The 13,699-nt window shown below is 51.7% G+C and overlaps 1 pseudogene; it reads right to left on the reverse strand.

Moving 5' to 3' along the window:
• Positions 1-465: 465 nt before the first annotated feature.
• LOC135877891 (pepsin B-like) lies at positions 466-4,496 on the reverse strand (annotated as a pseudogene).
• Positions 4,497-13,699: the final 9,203 nt, after the last annotated feature.

A 13,699-nucleotide genomic window follows, 5' to 3' on the forward strand; every position in this document is an offset into this window, starting at 1 on the left:
TTTACAAGTGCTCAGCACAGAGTAGTACCCATGATTCCCAACAGAAATATAGTGGGGATTTTCCACTGTTCTCACTGGGAAGCTACTGAGGTCTCGGCTATTTTGAAAGTCTGACCAGAAACATACGACAGAGGGATTAACTTGCTGCTTTATACCCTGACTAGTTTGTGTGCAATAAGAAGGCTGCGAGACCCACAAATAAACAGCTGCGCTAAATCTTTACTCAACAAAACGCCAAAGAAGACAAGAGACAATTTGACTCATTGCCGTTTTCTTGCAACCATAGATTTAGAGAGCACTGATGAATATACAAAAGCAGAAGGCAGATTCACACAGGACCCATGATACATTTAGAATGATACACTCTGTCCATATAAACTTAGTATGATTCCATCAGCATCAAGGAGAGAAGATTTAGACAGGAGAGGGAATGGCGTGGTCCTGTCCAGCTGACTCCTGGTTTGTCTAGGCTGATGGGGCAAAGCCCACTTTGTTGATGGCCATGTCATAGACAGAAGAGTATTCCTTGAGAAGGACATCACCCAGGATCCAAAGAGGTCGTCCGTTCTGAGAAGGCAAGTAAGTGATCTCAACCTCGGCCATGTTTCTGTAAGAGAGAAAACAGACAGAGGCAGCTTCAGTGCTGTGGTTTGACTACGTAGCCTAAACCCTGAAGCTCTGGCACACATACTGGGAGATTTAAGTGGCTTTGATAGGAGCAGGAAAAGTCACATTGCTAGAAGACTAACCCCATCATTTAGAGTGCTGTTAGAAAGGACAGTCTAACAGAGCTGCAGCATGGGGGAAAGGTCTCTGAATCTGCACTGAAACTCAGGGAAGCAGAGGGAACTGGGATCCATTAATGAGGAAGGTGATGGTCGGCACGTTCTGGACATTGCTGCAGTCAACCATGTTCTCTGGAAGCAAAGAAACAGAGGGTTTAAGTCTGTAACAAACGAGAGCAGAGGACGCCCTTGCAGTGCCTACCAACAGAGAAGATTGGCACTTCTAGGTATCGATGCTTCTATCCAACAAAGGGGAGAAACCACCCTGCTGCACTCTGCCATCACACGGGCAGCAGCTTCTTCAGCCTCACACATGCTCCCTTGTCCCCTACCTAGCATGGGAACAGCAGCAAGGTTACGTTCACCAAGCCTGCTTCAGATCTCCTGCTGATTTTACACTGGGCCAGCTGAGGTTAGTCAAGATAACTCCTCTGGCTTCAGCAGAGCTACATCGATGTACACCAGTCAGTGATAGGCCCCCCGGGCTTCTTGATTTACAGCGATATAAGGGAGGTCAGGATCTCTCTCTCCAAATTTAAACTCAGGGAAGGACTTGCTGTACTTACTTGAAAATGTAGTTAATGGTGTTAACAGCTTTAAGCCTCCAGCTCCTGGGCTCCTCTAGCAGGGCCGGCTCTAACTTTTTTGCTGCCCCAAGCAAAAAAAAAAAAAAAAAAAAGAGCAACACCCCGCCGAAACAACCCCCCCCGAGCGCCGCCCCGCCCCGCCGAAACAACCCCCCCCGAGCGCCGCCCCGCCCCGCCGAAACAACCCCCCCCGAGCGCCGCCCCGCCCCGCCGAAACAACCCCCCCCGAGCGCCGCCCCGCCGAAACAACTCCCCCCGAGCGCCGCCCCGCCCCGCCGAAACAACTCCCCCCGAGCGCCGCGCCGCCCCGCCGAAACAACTCCCCCCGAGCGCCGCGCCGCCCCGCCGAAACAACCCCCCCGAGCGCCGCCCCGCCCCGCCGAAACAACTCGCCCCGAGCGCCGCCCTGCCCCGCCGAAACAACTCGCCCCGAGCGCCGCCCTGCCCCGCCCCGTCCCGCCGAAACAACTCCCCCCGAGCGCCGCCCCGCCCCGCCGAAACAACTCCCCCCGAGCGCCGCCCCGCCCCGCCGAAACAACTCGCCCCGAGCGCCGCCCTGCCCCGCCGAAACAACTCGCCCCGAGCGCCGCCCTGCCCCGCCGAAACAACTCGCCCCGAGCGCCGCCCTGCCCCGCCCCGTCCCGCCGAAACAACTCCCCCCGAGCGCCGCCCCGTCCCGCCGAAACAACTCCCCCCGAGCGCCGCCCCGTCCCGCCGAAACAACCCCCCCGAGCGCCGCCCTGCCCCGCCGAAACAATTCCCCCGAGGGCCGCCCTGCCTCGCCGAAACAATCCCCCCGAGGGCCGCCCTGCCTCGCCGAAACAATCCCCCCGAGGGCCGCCCTGCCTCGCCGAAACAACTCCCCCCGAGGGCCGCCCTGCCTCGCCGAAACAACTCCCCCCGAGCGCGGCCCCGCCCCGCCGAAACAACTCCCCCCGAGCGCCGCCCTGCCCTGCCGAAACAACTCCCCCCGAGCGCCGCCCCGTCCCGCCGAAACAACCCCCCCGAGCGCTGCCCCGTCCCACCGAAATAACCCCCCTGAGTGCCGCAGCGCCACCCCACCGAAACAACCCCGCCGAGGGCCGCCGCGCCACCCCGCCGAAACAACCCCCCGAGCGCCGCCCCGCCCCGCTGAAACAAAAAAAAAAAAAAAAAACCTTGAGTGCTGCCCCGCTGAACCAAAACAAACCAACAAAAACCCCGAGCGCCCCCCGCCACCCCAAGATTGGCCGCCCCTTACACGGTGCAGCTCCAAGCACGTGCTTGGTCGGCTGGTGCCTGGAGCTGGCCCTGTCCTCTAGGAATCTTTGCCTGAACACACCACAGGCCAGCTTTATGGTCTTGGAGTCCTAGTATCATGCATTGCAAAAACCCTCACAGGACATCCTCAGCATCTGTGCAAAGCACTCATAGCACCTACATTCTGGTTGTTCTGCTGAGCACCTACAGCCTCCAGGAAGTCCCCCATGTACTGCTCTGGGACGGTGAGCAGAAACGTCCTGGTGTCTACAATAGCCACCTGGCAGCCTTGGCTGTACCAGCCAGTCGCCTGCTGTTTAATAGTGAACCTAAGAAGGGAAGCCCACGAGATTTCACTGTACACGTCTGTCAGCCACGAGAATGCCTCTGATGCAGGCTGAGCCAAGAGCACAAGGCTTCTGATACTCGATAACCTGCAGTTCAGAGACCCGTATTCTATAGAGCCAAGCACTGTCACTGGCCCTGATTCAGCCAAGGACAGAAGCACTCGCTTAACTTTCAATGCATGCTTATCTCCCTCTCTATTCATCAAAGCATGCAGCTAACTTTAAGGGCTTTTATGTATCTAATGTCTAGGACATGCTGAAGAACTTTGTTGAACTGGGGACTAGGATAGAAGCTTTTATCATTACTGGCTCCAAGCACCTTTTGAGAGTGTCTGAAATCCAGATCCCAATGCCAAGCTCACCTGGGCCAAGTTCAGACCTCTCTTTAAGCAGTAATCCCTCCACTTTATCTTGAGGACGGCACAGATGTTTCTTCCTTTGTTCTGCCTCCTGCCCAGAGAGGATGAGTTGACACAGGGCAGCTGACTCCACTGATGACATCTGGAGAGGCTCCCCACGGACAATAAGAAGGAAAAGTTCATGCCCACATTGATAATAGGGGTTTGCCAACAGGACTTACTCCTTAATACTGAACTGCCAGTAACGGATGTCCATGTAATCTGACCAGGGAACAGCTGAGGGTCAACGCCTCCAAACACGATGTCCCCTCCATAATTATACGTTGGCTGGCAGGAAACACGAATGGTAACAGATATCAGACAAGGATCAGGTGCACAGCCGCTACCCTTCTGTGAGGCAGGGAACATAAAATACATGGGGATGGAGGTTTAGTTGATGGATGTGTGTGAAGGATGGACAGACAAAGACAGACAAGCAACATTTGGTGATATAGAGAATTATAGCAAGAGAGACAGAGATCTTACCAGGAGAAATGGAAAGTGTAGATGGGTTCAGTAAGCTGGCCCTGCTTTGCACCATCTCCTGCATAACTGTGTTGTGTCCTGCTATCACTAAGCCAGAATAAACCATTCCCCAAATCCCATTGAAATAAGAATAGCAGAAGGGGTTGGGAGGCTCATTCTCATTCAGACCAAATGCCTGGTGTTTGAGGACAATGTTCTGGACCTAGAGGGGCAGAAAATAATTGCTCCCAACTAGAATTTTACACAAAATTATGGTAACTTAATCAAATGACTGTCTCATTATTAAGGGTAAGTGATGCTCAAAAAAATGAGATAAAGCATCTCACAAAGGTTAGAGGCTGATCTGCTGCTTTTCTTAACAGCTGCATATACTTGATCTGGAGCGGGAGTTAGTGGAGACCACACTGCCTCAGAGAAGAAAATTCAAGGCCACTATATAGACGAAAAACAGCAAATGAATATCTATATCTTTATATATACAGACGCTCCCCGGGTTACGCAAGACCTGACTTACGCAAATTCGCACTTATGGAAAAAGGATTTTCAAGTTGCAGAAATTTTTGCGTAACATATGGGTATACGTTTCCGACTTACACAAAATTCGAGTGACGCAAGGCTTTCCGGAACGGAACGATTGCGTAAGTCGGGGGGCATCTGTATAGCTGTGGAACTTATGCCCAGAGGCGTAGCGAGCGCCCTCCGTACCCTCCGACCGGAGGGGGCCCCGCAAGGAAGGGGGCCCCTAAAAGTGGCAAAATAAATACCGCATTCCAGTTTCTGCATTGTAAGGGGCCCCGCCCGGACATATGTTCGGAGGGAGCCACGTTCTTTGTTGCTACGGCCCTGCTTATGCCTAGTAATGGTCAGTGTAGCTAACATTATTCCTAACTGACCCACACTCTGATTAAGTCAGAGCTTGGCTCCATGAAAAAGTTGCACTAGTTTAACTTAAAAAGCTTTTAAAACCAATTAATTAAACCACTGCAAACCCCTCGGTGAATGCTCTTGTTTCGATATACAGTTAGCTTTATTTCAATGTAGCTTAAGCAAGTTAAGCCAGGCTTATGTTTCTAAGGCTATGTCTACACTACAAAATTAGGTCGAATTTATAGAAGCCGGTTTTATAGAAACCGGTTGTATGCAGCCGATTGTGTGTGTCCCCACATAAAATGCTCTAAGTGCATGAAGTCGGCGGACCGCGTCCACAGTACCGAGGCTAGCGTCGACTTCCGGCGCATTGCACTATGGGTACCTATCCCACAGTTCCCGCAGCCTCCGGCGCCCATTGGAATTATGGGTTGAGATCGCAATGCCCGAATGATGCAAAACAGTGCCGCGGGGGGTTCTGGGTACATTGCGTCAGGCCCCTCCCCCTCCGTCACAGCAACGGCAGACAATAGATTCGCGCCTTTTTACCTGGGTTACCTGTGCAGACAACATACCACGCCAAGCATGGAGCCCGCTCAGCTCAGCTCACCGTCACCATATGTCTTCCGGGTGCCGGCAGACGTGGGACTGCATTGCTACACAGCAGCAGCAGCTAACTGCCTTTTGGCGGTAGACGGTGCAGCATGAGTGGTAGCCTTCATCGGCAATCGGGATGCTGGTAGCTGTGGGGCTGGCAGCCGTAGGGCTGCATTGCACCAGCCCCTTGCCTTTTGGCAGTAGATGGTTTATTATGACTGGTAACCGTCCTCGTCGGACAATCATGGATATCAGTCATAGTATATTATTTTCTGCCAAGTATTGTCTGCTGAGCACCCAGAAGAGGCCGAGGGCGATCTGGGTGCTGGCAGACATATGGCTGGCACACGTGGGGCTACATTGCTACACAGCAGCAACCCCTTGCCTTTAACTGTCCTCGTCGGACAATGATGGCTATCAGTCGTAGTATACTATTTTCTGCCAAGTATTGTCTGCTAAGCACCCAGAAAAGGCTGAGGGCGATCTGGGTGCTGGCAGACATATGGCTGGCACACGTGGGGCTACATTGCTACACAGCAGCAACCCCTTGCCTTTAACTGTCCTCGTCGGACAATGATGGCTATCAGTCGTAGTATACTATTTTCTGCCAAGTATTGTCTGCTAAGCACCCAGAAAAGGCTGAGGGCGATCTGGGTGCTGGCAGACATGTGGCTGGCACACGTAGGGCTACATTGCTACACAGCAGCAACCCCTTGCCTTTTGGCAATAAATAGTATATTATGATTGGTATCTGTCATCATCATACTGCCAAGCGCCCAGTATTTGCTGTCAAGCACCCAGAAAATGCCGAGGGCTATCAGTCATGCTGCACCATCGTCTTAAGATGTAAAAAATAGATTTGTTCTGTATTCATTTCCTTCCTCCCTCCCTCCGTCAAATCAACGGCCCGCTAAACCCAGGCTTAGGAGTTCAATCTCTGGGGGGGGGGTGCATTCTGTGTGACAGTTGTTTGTATTTCTCCCTGATGCACAGCCACCTTTCTTGATTTTAATTCCCTGTACCTGTACGCCATGTCGTCACTCGCCCCTCCCTCCCCTGGTCTTTCAGATACTAGTTTCGCGCCTTTTTTCAGACTAGACGCCATAGCTATCACTGGGATAATGGAGCCCGCTCAGATCACCGCGGCAATTATGAGCACTATGAACACCACGCGCATTGTCCTGGAGTATATGCAGAGCCAGGACATGCCAAAGCAAAACCGGGACCAGCCGAGGAGGAGGCGATTGCAGCGCGGCGACGACAGTGATGAGGAAATGGACATGGACCTAGACCTCTCACAAGGCACAGGCCCCAGCAATGTGGAAATCATGGTGTTACTGGGGCAGGTTCATGCCGTGGAACGCCGATTCTGGGCCCGGGAAACAAGCACAGACTGGTGGGACCGCATCGTGTTGCAGGTCTGGGACGATGCCCAGTGGCTGCGAAACTTTCGCATGCGTAAGGGCACTTTCATGGAACTTTGTGACTTGCTTTCCCCTGCCCTGAAGCGCCAGAATACCAGGATGAGAGCAGCCCTCACAGTTGAGAAGCGAGTGGCGATAGCCCTGTGGAAGCTTGCAACGCCAGACAGCTACCGGTCAGTCGGGAATCAATTTGGAGTGGGCAAATCTACTGTGGGGGCTGCTGTGATCCAAGTTGCCAGGGCAATGAGAGACCTGGTGATATCAAGGGTAGTGACTCTGGGAAACGTGCAGGACATAGTGGATGGCTTTGCTGCAATGGGATTCCCAAACTGTGGTGGGGCGATAGACAGAACCCATATCCCTATCTTGGCACCGGTGCACCAAGCCACCGAGTACATAAACCGCAAGGGGTACTTTTCAATGCTGCTGCAAGCCCTGGTGGATCACAAGGGACGTTTCACCGACATCAACGTGGGCTGGCCGGGAAGGGTACATGATGCTCGTGTCTTCAGGCACTCTGTTCTGTTTCGAAAGCTGGAGGAAGGGACTTTCTTCCCGGACCAGAAAATAACCGTTGGGGATGTTGAAATGCCTATCGTGATCCTTGGGGACCCAACCTACCCCTTAATGCCATGGCTCATGAAGCCGTACACAGGCAGCCTGGACAGGAGTCAGGACCTGTTCAACTACAGGCTGAGCAAGTGCCGAATGGTGGTGGAATGTGCATTTGGACGTTTAAAAGTGCGCTGGCGCAGCTTACTGACTCGCTCAGACCTTAGCGAAAAGAATATCCCCATTGTTATTGCTGCTTGCTGTGCGCTCCACAATATCTGTGAGAGTAAGGGGGAGACATTTATGGCGGGGTGGGAGGTAGAGGCAAATCGCCTGGCCGCTGATTACGCGCAGCCAGACACCAGGTCGGTTAGAGCAGCACAGCAGGGCGCGGTGCGCATCAGAGAAGCTTTGAAAACTAGTTTTGTGACTGGCCAGGCTACGGTGTGAAACTTCTGTTTGTTTCTCCTTGATGAAATCTCCGCCCCCCCACCCACCCGGTTAACTCTACTTCCCTGTAAACCAAGCACCCCACCCTCCCCTCCCCTCCCCCCTTCAAGCACCACTTGCAGAGGCAATAAAGTCATTGTTACTTCACATTCATGCATTCTTTATTAATTCAGCACACAACTAGGGGGATAATTGCAAAGGTAGCCCGGGATGGGTGGGGGAGGAGGGAAGGAAAAGGACACACTGCACTTTAAAACTTTAAAACTTATTGCTCTGGAAATCATCTAGGCTGGAGTGACTGGGTGGCTGGAGGCCCCCCCACCGTGTTCTTGGGCGTCTGGGTGAGGAGGCAATGGGACTTGGGGAGGAGGGCTGTTGGTTACAGAGGGGCTGTAGCGGCGGTCTCTGCTCCTGCTGCCTTTCCTGCAGCTCAACCATACGCAGGAGCATATCAGTTTGATGCTCCAGCAGCCGGAGCATCGACTCTTGCTTTCTGTTTACAAGCTGACGCCACTTCTCCTCTTCAGCCCGCGATTCAGCACGCAACCTCTGCTCTTCAGCCCGCGATTCAGCCCGCCACCTCTCCTCTCGCTCATATTGGGCTTTTCTAAAATCAGTCATTGACTGCCTCCACGCATTCTGCTGTGCTCTGTCAGCGTGGGAGGCAGTCTGTAGTTCTGTAAACATTTCATCACGCGTCCTTCGCTTCCGTTTTCGAATATTCACTAGCCTCTGTGAAGGAGAAACATTTGCAGCTGGTGGAGGAGAAGGGAGAGGTGGTTAAAAAAGATACATTTTAGAGAACAATGGGTACACTCTTTCACGTTAGATTTTGCTGTTCACATCACACAGCACATGTGCTTTCGTTACAAGGTCGCATTTTTCCTCTTATATTGAGAGCCTGCAGGTTTGGTGTGAGAGATCACTCACGCAGTGCCAGGCCACAGATTTCAGCTTGCAGGCAGCCATGGTAAGACACAGTCTTTTGGCTTTTTTAACCTTGTTAACAAGTGGGGATGGTTTAAAACAATACTGCTCTCATTAACCATACCAAGCACCCGTTGGGTTGGCCATTTAAAATGGGTTTGCAATGTAAAAGGAGGGGCTGCGGTTTCAGGTTTAACATGCAGCACAAACCCAACTAACTCCCCTCCCCCCCACACCCAATTCTCTGGGATGGTCACTTCACCCCTCCCCCCCACCGCGTGGTTAACAGCGGGGAATATTTCTGTTCAGCAGAGCAGGAAGGGGCACCTCTGAATGTCCCCTTAATAAAATCGCCCCATTTCAACCAGGTGACCGTGAATGATATCACTCTCCTGAGGATAACAAAGAGCGATAAGGAATGGATGTTGTCTGCATGCCAGCAAACACCGGGACCATACGCTGCCATGCTTTGTTATGCAATGATTCCAGACTACGTGCTACTGGCCTGGCGTGGTAAAGTGTCCTACCATGGCGGACGGGATAAGGCAGCCCTCCCCAGAAACCTTTTGCAAAGGCTTTGGGAGTACATGAAGAAGAGCTTTCTGGAGATGTCCCTGGAGGATTTCCGCTCCATCCCCATACACGTTAACAGACTTTTCCAGTAGCTGTACTGGCCGCGATTGCCAGGGCAAATTAATCATTAATCATTAAACACGCTTGCTTTTAAACCATGTGTAATATTTACAAAGGTACACTCACCAGAGGTCCCCTGTGTGCCCACAGGGTCTTGGGTGAGTTCGGGGGTTACTGGTTCCAGGTCCAGGGTGATAAACATATCCTGGCTGTTGGGGAAACCGGTTTCTCCGCTTCCTTGCTGCTGTGAGCTATCTATGTTCTCTCCATCCTCATCTTCCTCGTCCGCCGAACCCGCTTCCCTGTGTCTTTCTCCAGTGAGGGACTCATAGCACACGGTTGGGGTAGTGGTGGCTGCACCCCCTAGAATGGCATGCAGCTCCGCGTAGAAGCGGCATGTTTGCGGCTCAGCCCCGGACCTTCCGTTTGCTTCTCTGGATTTGTGGTAGGCTTGCCTTAGCTCCTTAATTTTCACGCGGCACTGCTGTGCGTCCCTGTTATGGCCTCTGTCCTTCATGGCCTTGGAGACCTTTTCTAATATTTTGCCATTTCTTTTACTGCTTCGGAGTTCGGCCAGCACTGATTCATCTCCCCAGATGGCGATCAGATCCCGTACCTCCCGTTCGGTCCAGGCTGGAGCTCTTTTGCGATCCTGGGACTCCATCACGGTTACCTGTGCTGATGAGCTCTGCATGGTCATCTGTGCTCTCCACGCTGGGCAAACAGGAAATGAAATTCAAACGTTCGCGGGGCTTTTCCTGTCTACCTGGCCAGTGCATCTGAGTTGAGAGTGCTGTCCAGAGCGGTCACAATGAAGCACTGTGGGATAGCTCCCGGAGGCCAATAACGTCGAATTCCGTCCACACTAACCCAATTCCGACCCCCTAAGGCCGATTTTATCGCTAATCCCCTCATCGGAGGTGGTGTAAAGAAACCGGTTTAAAGGGCCCTTTAAGTCGAAAGAAAGGGCTTTGTCGTGTAAACGTGTCCAGGCTTAATTCGATTTAACGCGGCTAAAGTCGACCTAAACTCGTAGTGTAGACCAGGCCTAAGATAGTGAGGTCAAATGATTGCAATCCAAACTGCTGCTCAGCATAGAGAAAGCTCCTATCAAAATGTCAGACCAGGGGCGTGTTCTCTCTTTGCTTCAGAGGGGTTAATTTGCTGCTCCGTACCTTATATATCTGTACAGCATCTAGCATAATAAGCCTCAGTTTCAATTCAGCCCTCTAAATGCTACTGTAATATCAATATTAAGTAATGATAATGACAACAAGGTCTCTAGGGAAAATCCTTCACCTTATGAAAGTGCCCTGGAATTAAACCATCCTGATTTTTAGGTCGCATCCAATGGACCCCACACACATTGAAGGGAACATAATAGCAGAAAAGCCACATTGCACTGTGACAGCGTACCCCATAAGGCTTTATGGGGGGGTGTTTATAAATGTATGTATGATATAACTGAAATATGTTTTGTGCTGCCTGTGCCATGTAACACATCTCCGTAAAGGTTATGGTCTACTATATCTATTCATCCTTTGTACTTATATACCATTTTCTACTTAAGGTTAAGAATATGGGCTGTATGCTTGCTTGATTTCTAAGTAAGCTTGGTGAGGCATTTGGTCAGGTTCTTTAGGAAGGAATTTGCCAGGTTAAGTACCTGATCGGGAAACACTTGGAGAACAATGCATCTTGGAATGCTCCAATCCACATAAGAAGTCTTCCTGGAGACATGCAAGATACCATGTGGACAATGGCGTCGGCCTGTAAAGACTGAGTCATGCAGGGGCATGTGACTTGCCCAGGTGTCTCCAAAACTCCATCTTGGAGCTGGACTTTGCATAGGAGGGAGGAGGGGGGTCCCCTCCCACAAGAGAGAGCCTATTTAAGCTTGGGGGAGACCCCTCCATTTTGTCTTCAGCTGGCTAAAGAAGGAGCCTCTCCACCCCCCCAGGATACTTGAAAGAAGCTGAAACAAAAGACAGACTACCGGGGTTGTGAGAGATTGCTGGACCCAGGCTAAAGGGAGAGTAGCCTGTAAAAGGGAGCATTCTGGAACTGGTGAGGAACTTATCTGTATTTAGTTTGATTAGGCATAGATTTGCGCATTTTATTTTATTTTGCTTGTGACTTACTTTGTTCTGTCTGTTACTACTTTGAACCACTTAAATCCTACTGTCTGTATTTAATAAAATCACTTTTTATTTAGTAATTTACTCAGAGTATGTATTAATACCTGGGGGAGCAAACAACTGTGCATATCTCTCTATCAGTGTTATAGAGGGCGAACAATTTATGAGTTTGCCCTGCATAAACTTTATGCAGGGTAAAACGGATTTATCTGGGTTTAGACCCCATTGGGAGTTGGGCATCTGAGTGCTAAAGACAAGCACACTCCTGTGAGCTGGTTTCGGGTAAACTTGCAGCTTTAGGACAAGTGATTCAGACCCTGAGTCTTTGTTAGAGCAGACTGGAGTGTCTGGCTCAGCAAGACAGGGTGCTGGAATCCTGAGCTGGCAGGGAAAACAGAAGCAGGGGTAGTCTTTGCACATTGGGTGGCAGCTCCCAAGGGGGTTTCTGTGATCCAACCCGTCACAGTGGCGTAGTCGAGCAGGATCTGTGCACAGCTGATTGCTTTGAGATACTGGTAGTGATTTTAAGTGAGTTTTAAGTGTGGTGGCTGGAGAACAGACAAAGTGGTTACTGGTTTGTTATTTTCTGTTTGCTTATTTCGGGAAAGGGAAGTAGGGACAGAAAAGGAAGCAAAATAAGTAAGACGGAAGATCAGAAGAAACTAAAACTGCACAGGGTACAAATTGCCCAGAAAAGCTGAACGCTGGGCACTGTGAAAGTCTTGGTTAACTAAGAATCCCCTGAGCTTAGTGCATCTCAGTCTCAGTGAATTGCAGAGGGGTTGTGGCCCAGCCCAAGAAAGCAGGAAAATGAGTACTAGTGATCTCAGTTTCAGTGAACTGCAGAGGGATTGCAGCCCAGCACAAGCAAGCAGGACAATGAGTACTAGTGACGCTGCTAATAAACTAAAGCTGGCCAGGCTGGTAGCAAAAGAGAAAGAAAATGAACATAAGAGACAGTTGGAACTAAGACAATTAGAAATTAGTGCCAGGGAGGCAGAACATGCAAGGGAAGAGGCTGCCCACAAGAGAGCTATGGAGGCAGAGGCAGCTGCCCACAAGAGAGCTATGGAGGTGGAGGCAGCGAGGGAGCGAGCGGCGGCAGCGAGGGAGCGAGCGAGGGCGGAGGCAGAGGCAGCTGCCCAGGAGAGGGCTATGGAGGCCCAGAGGGAGGCCCAGAAACATGAACTGACTGTTATGGAGTCGAGGAGACAAAACCCTCCCCCAGCTGGCTCCACTTCCCCAAAAATCCACAAATGGGAGCGACTATGTCCACAGTATGACGAGTCCAGCGATATCGCCGAATATTTCATCACCTTTGAGAGACTGTGCACCCTCCATGCCATCCCTGAAGACTAGGAATTTCTTTTCTATAGAGGTTCTTATCCCATGCTCATCGTTATAGTGTCTGAGCACCTTCTAGTAGTGCAGTAAGTGATGACATGCTTTGGACACAGACTGAACCATGTTGTATACTGTAGTATCTAATCTCTCTCTCGCTTTCCAGGCCAGACGCCCCTTTTCACTGGTGCCCAAAGGCCAATTAGCTAATGCTGCATTCATGGCTGATGGAGTTGTCTCGTTCATCCACTGGTAAATGACGACGTTTTAGTAGCCAGCTCCTCACCATCAGCTTCTTCACATAACAGAACCTTCCTCTGTCCTGAATCCTCAGCCACTCCGGCAGCTCATCGGTGCTGTCTGCTTCTGTCTGCCTGCACTGCACCTCCGAATCCTGAGCGCATTGAAGTCAATGGCGGAACTCCCACAGACTTCAATGGGCGCAGGGTTTGCACAGCTGCTGCTCATGGTTTCTTCTAGTCCAGGGGTGGCCAACCTGAGCCTCAGAAGGAGCCACAATTTACCAATGTACATTGCCAAAGAGCCACAGTAATACATCAGCAGCCCCCCATCAGCTCCCCCACCCTGCTCCCAGTGCCTCCCACCCGCCGGCAGCCCCGGCAGTCAGCGCCTCCCGCAATCAGTTGTTTCGCATGCGCAGGAGGCTCTGTGGGGGAGGGGGAGGAGCGAGGGCATGGCAGGCTCAGGGGAAGGGGCAGGGGCCTTGGGGAAAGGGGTGGAGTGGGGGAAGGGCCTGGGGCAGAGCAGGGGGTTGAGCAGCGAGCACCCCCCGGCATTGGAAAGTTGGCATCTGTAGCTCCAGCCCCGGAGTCAGCGCCTGTGCAAGGAGCCGCATATTAACCTCTGAAGAGCCTCACGTGGCTCCGGAGCCACAGGTTGGCCACCCCTGTTCTAGTCCATCACTTCT

The sequence above is a fragment of the Emys orbicularis genome, chromosome 4, assembly GCF_028017835.1.
Source record: "Emys orbicularis isolate rEmyOrb1 chromosome 4, rEmyOrb1.hap1, whole genome shotgun sequence".
NCBI lineage: Eukaryota > Metazoa > Chordata > Testudines > Emydidae > Emys > Emys orbicularis.